An 11,175-nucleotide genomic window follows, 5' to 3' on the forward strand; every position below is an offset into this window, starting at 1 on the left:
ACCAAATGAAGAAGTATTCTGTTCATTGCACGAATGAAGGAACATTCATTATTTGGTTTATATGACACTTAAAACTAGATTATTTTTCATAGGAAAATTATCAATTTCGATGCAAAATATGACCATTCAGTGCAAGCTCAGTCTGTTGATTGTGGCTTGTGTCGCGTACAAAATCGTATAGATCCAAAATTGCATGATGAATGGATCCTAAATTGCACGGTCGATGACGTCATTGTAAAATGGTCCAAATGATCGATATCAAACAACCAATCAAATGCCAAGGATCTATCTAGGTGTCATATAAAAGTCAATATACTGTGGACCCATAACAGAGTTAAATTTGCTTCATATATGTAATTGAATAATTCCTATACAAGCTATGATAAATTGCATGTGCTGTACATGTACAATGTATGGGTAAAAAATAGTTAAAGGTGGTTTAGAGTCATTTTTTAATATTGTTAAAATTTAAAAACATTTTTAAAAATACAGTGTTAAAACTATCCCTAGAGGACCACACTCTGTGATGTTGAAATTACACCCTACAAATTGAACATTACACCAGAGTGTTAAACAACCAAAGGTGTTGTGAACTTGTGATAAAATCAATAGGTGTTGAACTGACACCAGAAAATTAACACCAGAGTTCAATGTTTAATGTGGTCCACTATACACTGTAATGTACACCAATCAACAGCATAGTTCTTGCTGTGAAGTTTCTGAAGTATTATTCATGAGGTCAGTATGCCTAAAGTTGCTCAATAACTACATGTATAGTGCAACATAGAGGATGAAATATCCCATTTTACACATATTGCAAAAGACAATGGTTGATCTCTTGCTTGTACGAAAGTATGGATTATATATAAATGCAGATTCTCTGATCTCCTTGCATTGCATGTGTACAGACAGTATCTATAATTTATGAGGTTTACAAGTCATTTACCATACTTGAAATTTGAAGAGAGTTAGTGCAAAATTGGCAAAAGATAGTAAGACAAAAGGAACCAAAATCATATTTGGCTCAGGCATACATGATAATTAACAAGTGAATACTCATGGATGAGTGCATTCTAATAGTGTTTTAAATTTTTTTTTTTTAATTTGAAAGTAAATATTTGAAAAAAAAGGTTACACATACTTCCTTAAAAAACACTTAGATTTCCCCCATAAATCCAAAATGACAAAACCATGTTATAGTTTAATTTTTTATCATGTTAGAATTTGACATTGAAACAATTATTTTTCATAAATTTGTAATAAATAATTTGTTGTTATTAAACTATTTCAGTGAATGACTGACTGAATCTGATAACTGGGCTAATTAAAAATCTTTATTCTGTAGTGTAAGCAATTTTATAGAATCTATACAACACCTTATAAATAGCCAGATGATGATGATTATTATTATTAATCTTAACAGAACATATTCAGTAAACAGGCTTTTATTTCAATATTAATTAACAAATTAAGACTTAACTCAACATTTTTTTTTTTTTTTGGTTGAATTTATGTTTAAAAGTGTATTTTTTTATATATTGAATATGTTTGTTTTGTAAATTGGAAAACATGTTTTTTATGTATATGTGCATTTTTATGCGAATAAAGAAGACTTTGAATTGAATTGAATAACCATTACCATCCATTGATTAGTTCCATATGAATCAAAACAAGGCCAATCCAAATAGGCACTTCAGGAAATCACTACATCGTGATGCAATATGTCAGAATCAATACACTTTTACACATGTACAAGTATATCCTTGTTACGCGCAGGTTTTGCAGATATATACTTTATTCAATCTCTTATTAAGCAAATCAATACGGCTTATTAGCTTAACCTTTGTGGTGAAAGGGTCCCAGCTAGAGAATCAATGAACCTGCCAAATCTGTTTCCCATGCATAGAGAATAGATTCAATGACATAATTTGTGCTCAAAGGTGACATGTTCTCCCGTGCAAAATCTGCATTTTAAAGCCTGGTCAATAATGTGAATTATCACCCGTATCAGACATCTGAGCTGGTCATTTACAAAACCGTTTTTCCCTGTATTTTATTATTATCAGGAAGGGATAGGTATATTGTTTGTATTTTCCTCGGTCTCGATGTGCGTATTGACTTTGCATGCAGAGACGACGCAAAATATACCTTTGTATTTTCCCTGGTCTCACATCCGGGCCTTTGAGGATGCGAATGAAGTGATACGCTTCATAATGTTCCGCGCACCAACAATCTACGTCATAATAAAGACAACGCTGGATCTGGGCGCTTGCAAGTACGTCATAATGGTAAAGTGCAGAGCCTAGACAATGATATTATCATGACACAACAGAACTCTATTCTTAAAAGATGTCATTGACGTCTAAAGACTCGGGCCAATATGATTCTTTTGCTGGCAATATATTTGATGTTCCCCTCAAGACCAGTCAATATTATATAATTATACCTGACTTGAGTATTATCATGGATCCTACTACATTATCCGATATTCCAAAGTTTACACGGTACAGTTGCCTGTGACTCTTTTTTTTTCTGCCCTTTATTCTTGGTTGAAAATTTATATTTGTTTTATATTGTAGCACCCCCCCCCCTCTCTCTCTCTCTCTGTAATCTTTTTATTTTCCTTTAAAAATCACAATTTGAACACTTACCTGTATCTTACAAATTTAGCATGGGATACCACAAGCTACATAGATCTTGAGTGGGATTTTGAGTCCATTTTACAAAAAGAACAAAATACGAGGATATCTCATATTTTTTCAATATTTTTGTCATGTACATGCTCAAAAGGTGAAGGATGGCATGATTCAAAATAAAATGTTCCAGTAAAATAGTATACACTGAGTAAAGCATATTATATGCATCATCCATAGTCCATTTTACTATACACAGCAGTTTTAGGGCATACAGTATAATGCAATGCAATTCAATTCAATGTACACGTATGGAGCAGCCCAAAAGCTAAATTGTGCCTGTTTGCATTGGATTACATGTACATCATTGGCGATGTACTACATAAATACAGGCACAACTTAGAAATGATCTGGAATGACAGTCACTTTTGGGGCATTTACCAGAACCTAAAGAAGAGGCTCTATTAAAAAACGAAATCTTCAAAAAAAAATTCTGTGTGTGCAAGGGAGACAAATTATCCCATGTTAAATCTGCACATTGAGAAAAGCATTGATGGGCAAGTATATGAAAAGTATGAAAAGTATATGATTTGTTTTTAAATAGAAACAAAACTGACAAAAATAAAACAATTTTAAAAAATCAGGTGTTAGAACCACAAAATATAGTATGCTGAAAATCTAACTGCTAAAAAATATCCTAATTTGGAATTTTTTGCAATTCCAAATATGGCGGCTGGTCCACAACTCACAATAGAGGATAGTACTTAGGGCCAGGGGGTGGGGTATTTTGTGTGGCCCGCCCCCTCGGACAGTCCCCCTTCAATGTCAATCAGATAGGTCAAAGGGTTAAGTAATATCACAGGGTATTGATATCAAGACTAGCACGACAGCACAGTTGCGTATTGAGAAGCCATCCACTGTCTTCTTGGACGTCAGTTTCCAAATTAAAGTCACAATAATAGGCCTACTAACAAAGAAAATAAATTATTTTCTATTTTTATTTCCATGCAACTATTGATTTGATCCTTTGATGGTCATTTAGATTTAAAGTGAAATCTTACAATCACACATATGTATGTTCATGTCAATGACTATTATGGAAAAGGAAAAGCACAAGAAACATGAAATGGCTTTAGTTTTAAAGTGTTGTACAAATACCTCTCTTTTAGTTTTGGTAAATTCCTCCAAAAGTGCATTATACTGAGTCCTATTCATTACTAGATTATATATTAATGTGTTTCCTAAAACAGATATGAAAATATGAACTAAAGATGATTTATTAGATAAATTTACCAAATTAACATCAAAATTTAATTTGATCAGGTCCCTGATCAAAATTTATTTAAACATAAAACCCCTTCTCGAGCATGGAATATGATGAAAAATTTCAGGATTTGATAATTGTCAGTAGTATCCAATTATATGTAAAATAAGTGTTCAAAAAGCTTATCTTTATTTTTTTTTCATCATTGCAGAGAGAGGGTGCTAGATGCAGACATGCAGCCTTGGATCCAGGATTTTCCAATGGGGAGGGGCAACTTGGTTCAGGAAAGTTTTGACAAGCAAAAAAACGTCTTCACTTACATACAACAACACTATAATGTTCTGCAAGTCCAGAGAAAAAAGTATTGAATGTAATATTCTATCACCTGACTTCACGATTATATCTAAAACATGGCAGAACTTGAAGACTTTAAACATGTGCATTTTCAGGTGAAGTTCACTAACTTTTGAGCCCCTGTCCCCCCCCCCCCCACCCCTCTTTGAGAGGAAGGCATGGGTCAAATGTGCCCCAACCTAGATCTGCCACTGCCACTGCTAGATACCACGTTCATACTTGAAAAGATGCCCAATTTAAATTGTAACGGTTGAAAACACATTCAATGACTTAATATCTATACTTTTGCAATATTAGAATGTCAGATGATACTCGCATAGAATTCTCATTACTGACCTTTTACCACAGGGGTTGTAAATGGTTTTAAAAGTGAGGGGAGGCTGACCATGCAAAAAAATCACAATTAGATGGTCATTTTTTACATTTTTGAGCACCATTATTTTTTTTTTATGGGAGGGCTAGAGCCCCCCCCCCCCCCCTCGGCCCCTTGACCAAAGCTCACGACAAGCATTCATTAACAATGGGTTCAACAAGAGATTTAATACACACATGTAAAATGACTGGTGTTGTCCTCTGCAGTACCAATGTTTTTGCAGTGTACAACAAGTTCTAAGGCTTTGATGCTTCAGCCAAGTCCACTACAATCTGCGCTTCAAGTAATAAGCCTCTAGCAGTAATTTTCTCCACAGACAAAAGAAAAAGAACTTGAAGATCAAGTTTTCATGAGGTATCTGAGATGCTAAATAATATTCTTCAAGTGTGAAGGACACAGGATAACCCTGAAGAAGAATGCATATATAGCCTAGGTTTCGAAGCCAGGTTTTAGAAGATCATTAGGGCCATCCGACATCATTCATAATTAGGCCTAAATCTACTTGCCAGCCAAGTTTACACAGTTGAGGTGTCAATATATAGCATCAACCTTCAACATTTAATATTTTTTTATTGCTCAGATGGCATTGCTATTTTGGCCATCTGTGAATGTATTTTGATTGCTTCAGAAAATAAGCAACTTTACTTTATGTATGAAATACTGATAATACGGCTTGCTGGAGAAGTTTCATATTTGACATGACAATTTCTGACTTTCATTCAGTAAATAAGAACATATATCATTGTATCTGAAAAAAATTTCAGAAAAAACATCTTGGACCCTCTCACTACTGATTATCTAGGCCTAGAGTTTTTTAGACAAAAATACCCCCTTATATTGCAGATTTTAAAAATTGTGACTACCACTACTACTGCAACACTCCAGATAGATCATTTTCCTTCTAGAGGCTAACAGGCACATAAATAAACTGAGAAGGAAAATCGGAGATAGATCTCCTCCCACACACATACTCATAAGCAGCACAGACATCTCCATCACACGACCACCCATCCCCATCTCACGAAACACATCTATTTGCTCCGCCAACGCCACGGCAGCCTTCCTAACATCCACACCGTTCGACAACAACCTGTTCGAGCTGCGACTTACCAACGTTCCCATATGGACTGGAAAAAGAGGGGGATATGGCGCTTAAAAGCCACGCCAGGCGAAGGAAATTCCACAACATGTCTCCTTCAACTCCTCTTCGCCATGTTGATGTTATGGTCCACTAAAATGGTCCTTTTTACTATCCTAAAACATGGGTGATTGTCAAAAAGAAAACTGAAAACCTCACAAGATCCTAGCAGTCCGCCGCTCCGCGACTGCCCGTATGTATACCAATGGTGTATAAAACTTGGTATACCCCGTACCGAATCACAATGATGCGATGGAAATGGCTTCATCCTATAGTCTATATTCAGACCCTCAATCTCAATCTATACATTCATACCTCAATAATCACTCTCTTAGTAAATGATACAAGGATATTTAATAATATTTTCAATACTGTATCACTCGTGTATTCAAAAAGTTAGGTCTAATTACATTGTCTTAAGATTTAATCAAATTTTAATCACAAACTTCCAGTAGATTTTCGAAATGAGTATAGAACATAAATCTACGGAAGGGTACAACCGGTCTAACAGCTGATTACCCATGCCCAAACTCTCCTCCTTTATCAAATCTATTATCGTCATTTTCATTTTTTTTTATCATTCATTTAAAGCATTATATCATTAAGGCAGCCATGCCTTAATGTATTTTAACACTGCAAGGAACAAGAATGTTTTTCTAGACCTCCATGTATCATGAATTATTTTTCTATGCGATGACGTCAGAAAATAAATATGCGTGGGAGAATTACGTTCGCAAAATAATGCTTTTGATGTCGGTTCCTCCGCTCATTCCCCTTTATGTCTTTCGATTTCTTTCTCTCACTCCCCCCTCCCCCTTCTCTTTCTTTCTATCTTTCTCTCTCTCTCTCTCTCTCTCTTCTCTCTTTTTAGGGCCTTTCCCTTGCCTCTACATCATCCCCCACTAAAGAAGTTCTCTTTCTTAATGCACAATTTATTATTTATGATATTCATTGCTCTGAAATTGTTCATCTCTTCATCATGAACGACACTTTTTTTCTGAAGGGATGCTGTTTTATTTAAAGGACAAGTCCACCCCAACATAAAGTATATTTAAATAAAAAGATAAAAATCCAACAAGCACAACACTGAATATTTCATCGAAATCGGATGTAAAATAAGAAAGTTATGACATTTTAAAGTATTGTTTAATTTCACAAAACAGTTACTAGTATATGCACATCCTGGTCGGTATGCAAATAAGGGTACTGATGACGTCATCCACTTACTTTTTCTTTTGTATTTTATTATATGAATTATGTAATATTCTCATTTTCTTCTTAGCATTAGCATTGTTTTTTTTATACTATATGGGTCAGTCAAGTTGGTCCTTATTGTCAAATCTGTAAAACAATGAAATATTGTATAATCCAAACAATAAAAAACAAAAGAAATAGTGAGGGACATCATCAACTGTCTCATGTCCATGTCACTGAGTTGTGCATATCACTGTTTTGTGAAAAATAATCGAAACCCTAAAATGTCATCACTTTCTAATTTTGTGTCCGATTTTGATGAAATTCACGCATGTACAGTATATGATATTTATCTATAAGTAAAAGCAAAACAAAACAGTATTATATGTAAGCAAAATATCTAAAAAACAGTGCTTGTATTGTATGTTCGGCGTTATGCAAGTTTGATTTTTCTTTATTTATTCAAATCTCCATTTTTCTGGGATGGACATGACCTTTAAGTACAATGGCTTCCTTTGTTTGCTCACGCGTTACATACATCTTCACTTCTTTTTTTTTTTACATCAGCGTATTATTTTTTATGGATTCTACAAAAGAAGATGAAATCCCCATAGGCCTAACCATATCATTATCATGATTACTACTGATATCACTATTATCATCGTTAACAATATATAATTTAACCTTCATAGTCGTTATCAGTATCACCATTATAAACACTTTTTAATTCAGATTTATGAGTGGAAAGTGGAGGGGTCCACGAAAAGGCTGAAATTGCGGGATTACAAAACAAATCTTAAACTAAACACGACATGATGTCGTTATTGCTTCGGCTTGTCATGTCGTCTAACGATTTTTAAACTGCATTTTTATCTAATCGTAACTGGAAATAGGAGTTCACATTTTCATGGCAATACTTACCACGGTAACTTTAAGATGTATATATATGATTAATTCTGTTGCAATAACTTGATTACAAAATATCTTTATTTTATAACTTCATAATGCAAATCAAATCTGAATGATATTTCTGACCCTTTTGTTACCTACTTTTAAGTTCAAAACAGATTTTTTTCCCCACTACATAATTATTCCAATCCCAGGCAGGCACTTTTCCATACAATGTAATGTCTCATTCAATCAACCGTTTTCCTCTTTCAAATGTAGATGATTTTAAGTGTATACAATCTTTGAATGTAAATCAGTTTTTAATGTAAACATTGCACCGTAAGTCTGCAGACAACAGCGCTGCATTGTTTGCATATATATGTTTTGTATCTATAATAAACCAAAATTGAATTAATCTTAATTTGAATCAAATTGAGTTGAATTAAATGGATTTGACTGCATGGGTTTATTAACCATTAGGTATAAGTGTACTTTTTTTAAAGATTATAAAAAAAAACACAAAGAAACAAAATAGCAGCAAGAATGGTTTAAAATGACTGATTTGTTTTCTCTCTCTCTCTCTCTCTCGTAGAAGTGTGAATGAAATAAGGTGCCTTATGCTGTATAAATGCAGTCTACGAGACAACTATTTATACTTTTAAGTTTTCTGAGAGAATGGCATGTATATTAGTTAATAAACCACTATATATCACATGTCATAGGGGAGAGATACACACATGAGATGTCATAATTAAAATTTCTTTAGAAAACAAAAACAAAACAAAGCAAAAAAATATATATAATTGTTTTCTAATTGATTTATACTGTTCTTTTGTTGTTGTTGTTTTTCTTGTTTCTGCTTCATCTTTATCGCAGCTGTCTCTTAAAATTATCAGTTGTGAATTCTATGAAATAACAACAAATTCCTGTATACACGTGCAGAGAATACACCTGCAACCAGCCAGTGACATATACCCCTGTTTTCTTCTTCTCAAAATCACAAAGACAAACCAAATATTTGTCTTGACTTATGAATAAATGAATAGATATGAAATTCGATTGATAAGCTTCACAGTTAGGCGATCCACGCAGTCGCATTTTTTTATTATTTTAATCCAGAAAGGACGAATTACGCAAAGTGGAATACGTGATGGTATCACTGCATGAGTAATTAACGAACTTTTTTTTCTTGTTTCGTTAAATTATCTAGCTCGAACCCGAAGCTCAAGAGGGGGTCAATAATATTGGGGGTAATCCTTATCGCTTGCTTTATCTTGGTTTGTAATCAATAAATTAACATGAAAAAATCAGAATAGATCTTCCATTGAACACTCTATGAGTTGATGATTTCATGACCCAGCCCAAATTTCCGGATTGATATTTCACATTTTCGTCAAAAATAATAAGCCAGCAGGATATTTGTATATCAAATAGGGCTTATTAATTGATGAAAACACTAATAAACAAAGTTCCATTGAAACACACTAAGACAATTAGCCAAAACCATCACCAATCGCACAAAATACCTTTTATTTTTTTTCATTAATCTTTTTTGTGGGGGGGGGGTTCATGTAGGGAAAGGACTTCTTATATATGAAAGCAATATGTGCATGTTGAAAAATAAGAACTGCACGTTCTTTCTTCCATTGACTGCATTTTTCTTTTCAACGATCACTCACTTTAACAACAATAAAAATAACGTTTTATTTACCCGGGGTAGGCAATTTGGTTCTATGACATTTGCTCCGGCGGACCGGCGACAATTGTTGCTCCGCCGTAAATTCCACACACCAATGGAATGACCAAATTTAACCCTGGATTCAACCCTATACCCTACCCTAAACCTTACCCTAAACCTAACATAAAACCCTTATATCGCAATCCAAACCCTTTATATCGTAGACGAAATAAAGCCCGGAACAAAAATTAATATAGTGTCACCAGCCAAGTTAGTTATGAAATTGCCCTACCAACGTCGCTACATAAAAATATGATCATACCCTTTTCTAATGTACTATACTGAGAACCTGTAGCAACAAGGCAGAAGTTACCTTTTTGCAGGTCTTTGGTATGACTAGGATCGAACCCCGGCGACCTTCTGTTCATAAAACGGCTTGCAGCCGCTCTACCGGGCGCTCTACCACCGAGCCAACTCCGTGAAAGCTTCCCCCATAATGTAGGCCCATGGACGCTACTCTATTCCAATTTGTAAAAATTATCTGAATACTCGAACAAATACAAAATCCTTGCACTAACCCAAAAAAAATATATTGATGACAGTACATTAATAAATTTACCTAATTTTTTTTCTCGGTTATTCACTGCAGCCTAATTAATTAATTATCATCATGATCGTAAACGAGTCAATCAATTCACAACCAGTCTGCAATCACCAATGATCCAATGCGGTCCTCTGATTGGTTGCAAATGGAGTTCCGCTCAGAATAGCGCTTTTTGATTGGTCAAAAGTTCAGGGGGTTGACAGAGATTCCACGTTTTCTTCGTTCGATGCCTGCTGTTGTACAAGGTTAAAAATAGACCGCCCTAGATATAGCCAATTTCGATTTAATGACAAACTTTCAGATTTGTATCATCATGATATGACCGAAATGTTTATCTCCAGATTGTTGATGAAGATAAATTGTTCAGATATTCAGGGGCACTTAAATCCGCAAAAACAATCATGAACGCTTCCCGTGAGCGCTTTGATTGATTTGCAGTAAGGGGCGAAATCTTTCATTTTTTGGTCATCACGGGGCTGGTTTAAATTCTTTGATGAAACGTTGCAATTCCAAGCACAATGGGCGATTTGGAATGACAGATTAAAACAACAATGTTTATTTTAATAAAATGACCACCAATCAATATAATTTGGTTTGAGATTAGTACAGGGGGTGTGGAACGGTTTGAAAACGTGGCGGGGTTGACCCCCCCCCCCCCCCACCTTCTCCCTCCCCCAAGAAAATCAGCTGTCCTGTTTACGTTTTTTTTTTGGTAAACAGTTATTGAAAAAAAAAATGGAGGAGCTTGAGCTGAGGGGATTGTTTGTCAAGAAAAAAAGAGGATTACATAATTTATTGGACATTCACGGTCGAAGAAGAGAGAAAATGTAATGAGAAAACTAAGATTGAAATGAAAATTGAGAAAGGGTCTCCGCAGGTTCGAGGAGCTCGAGCTGAGGGATTTTGGGCCCGGTTGGGGCGGGCGCGGCGATGCTGGTATCATAGGCTGGTATGCTTACGCGCTTTTAAGTTTTGCGCGCATAACTTTTCTGACCAGCCACGCGCACTGACCTCCATTGCCGGATGCCTTTTTGGCAAAAAGAAAAGAC

Source organism: Lytechinus pictus, chromosome 13 (genome assembly GCF_037042905.1).
Source record: "Lytechinus pictus isolate F3 Inbred chromosome 13, Lp3.0, whole genome shotgun sequence".
Taxonomy (NCBI): Eukaryota; Metazoa; Echinodermata; class Echinoidea; order Temnopleuroida; family Toxopneustidae; genus Lytechinus; species Lytechinus pictus.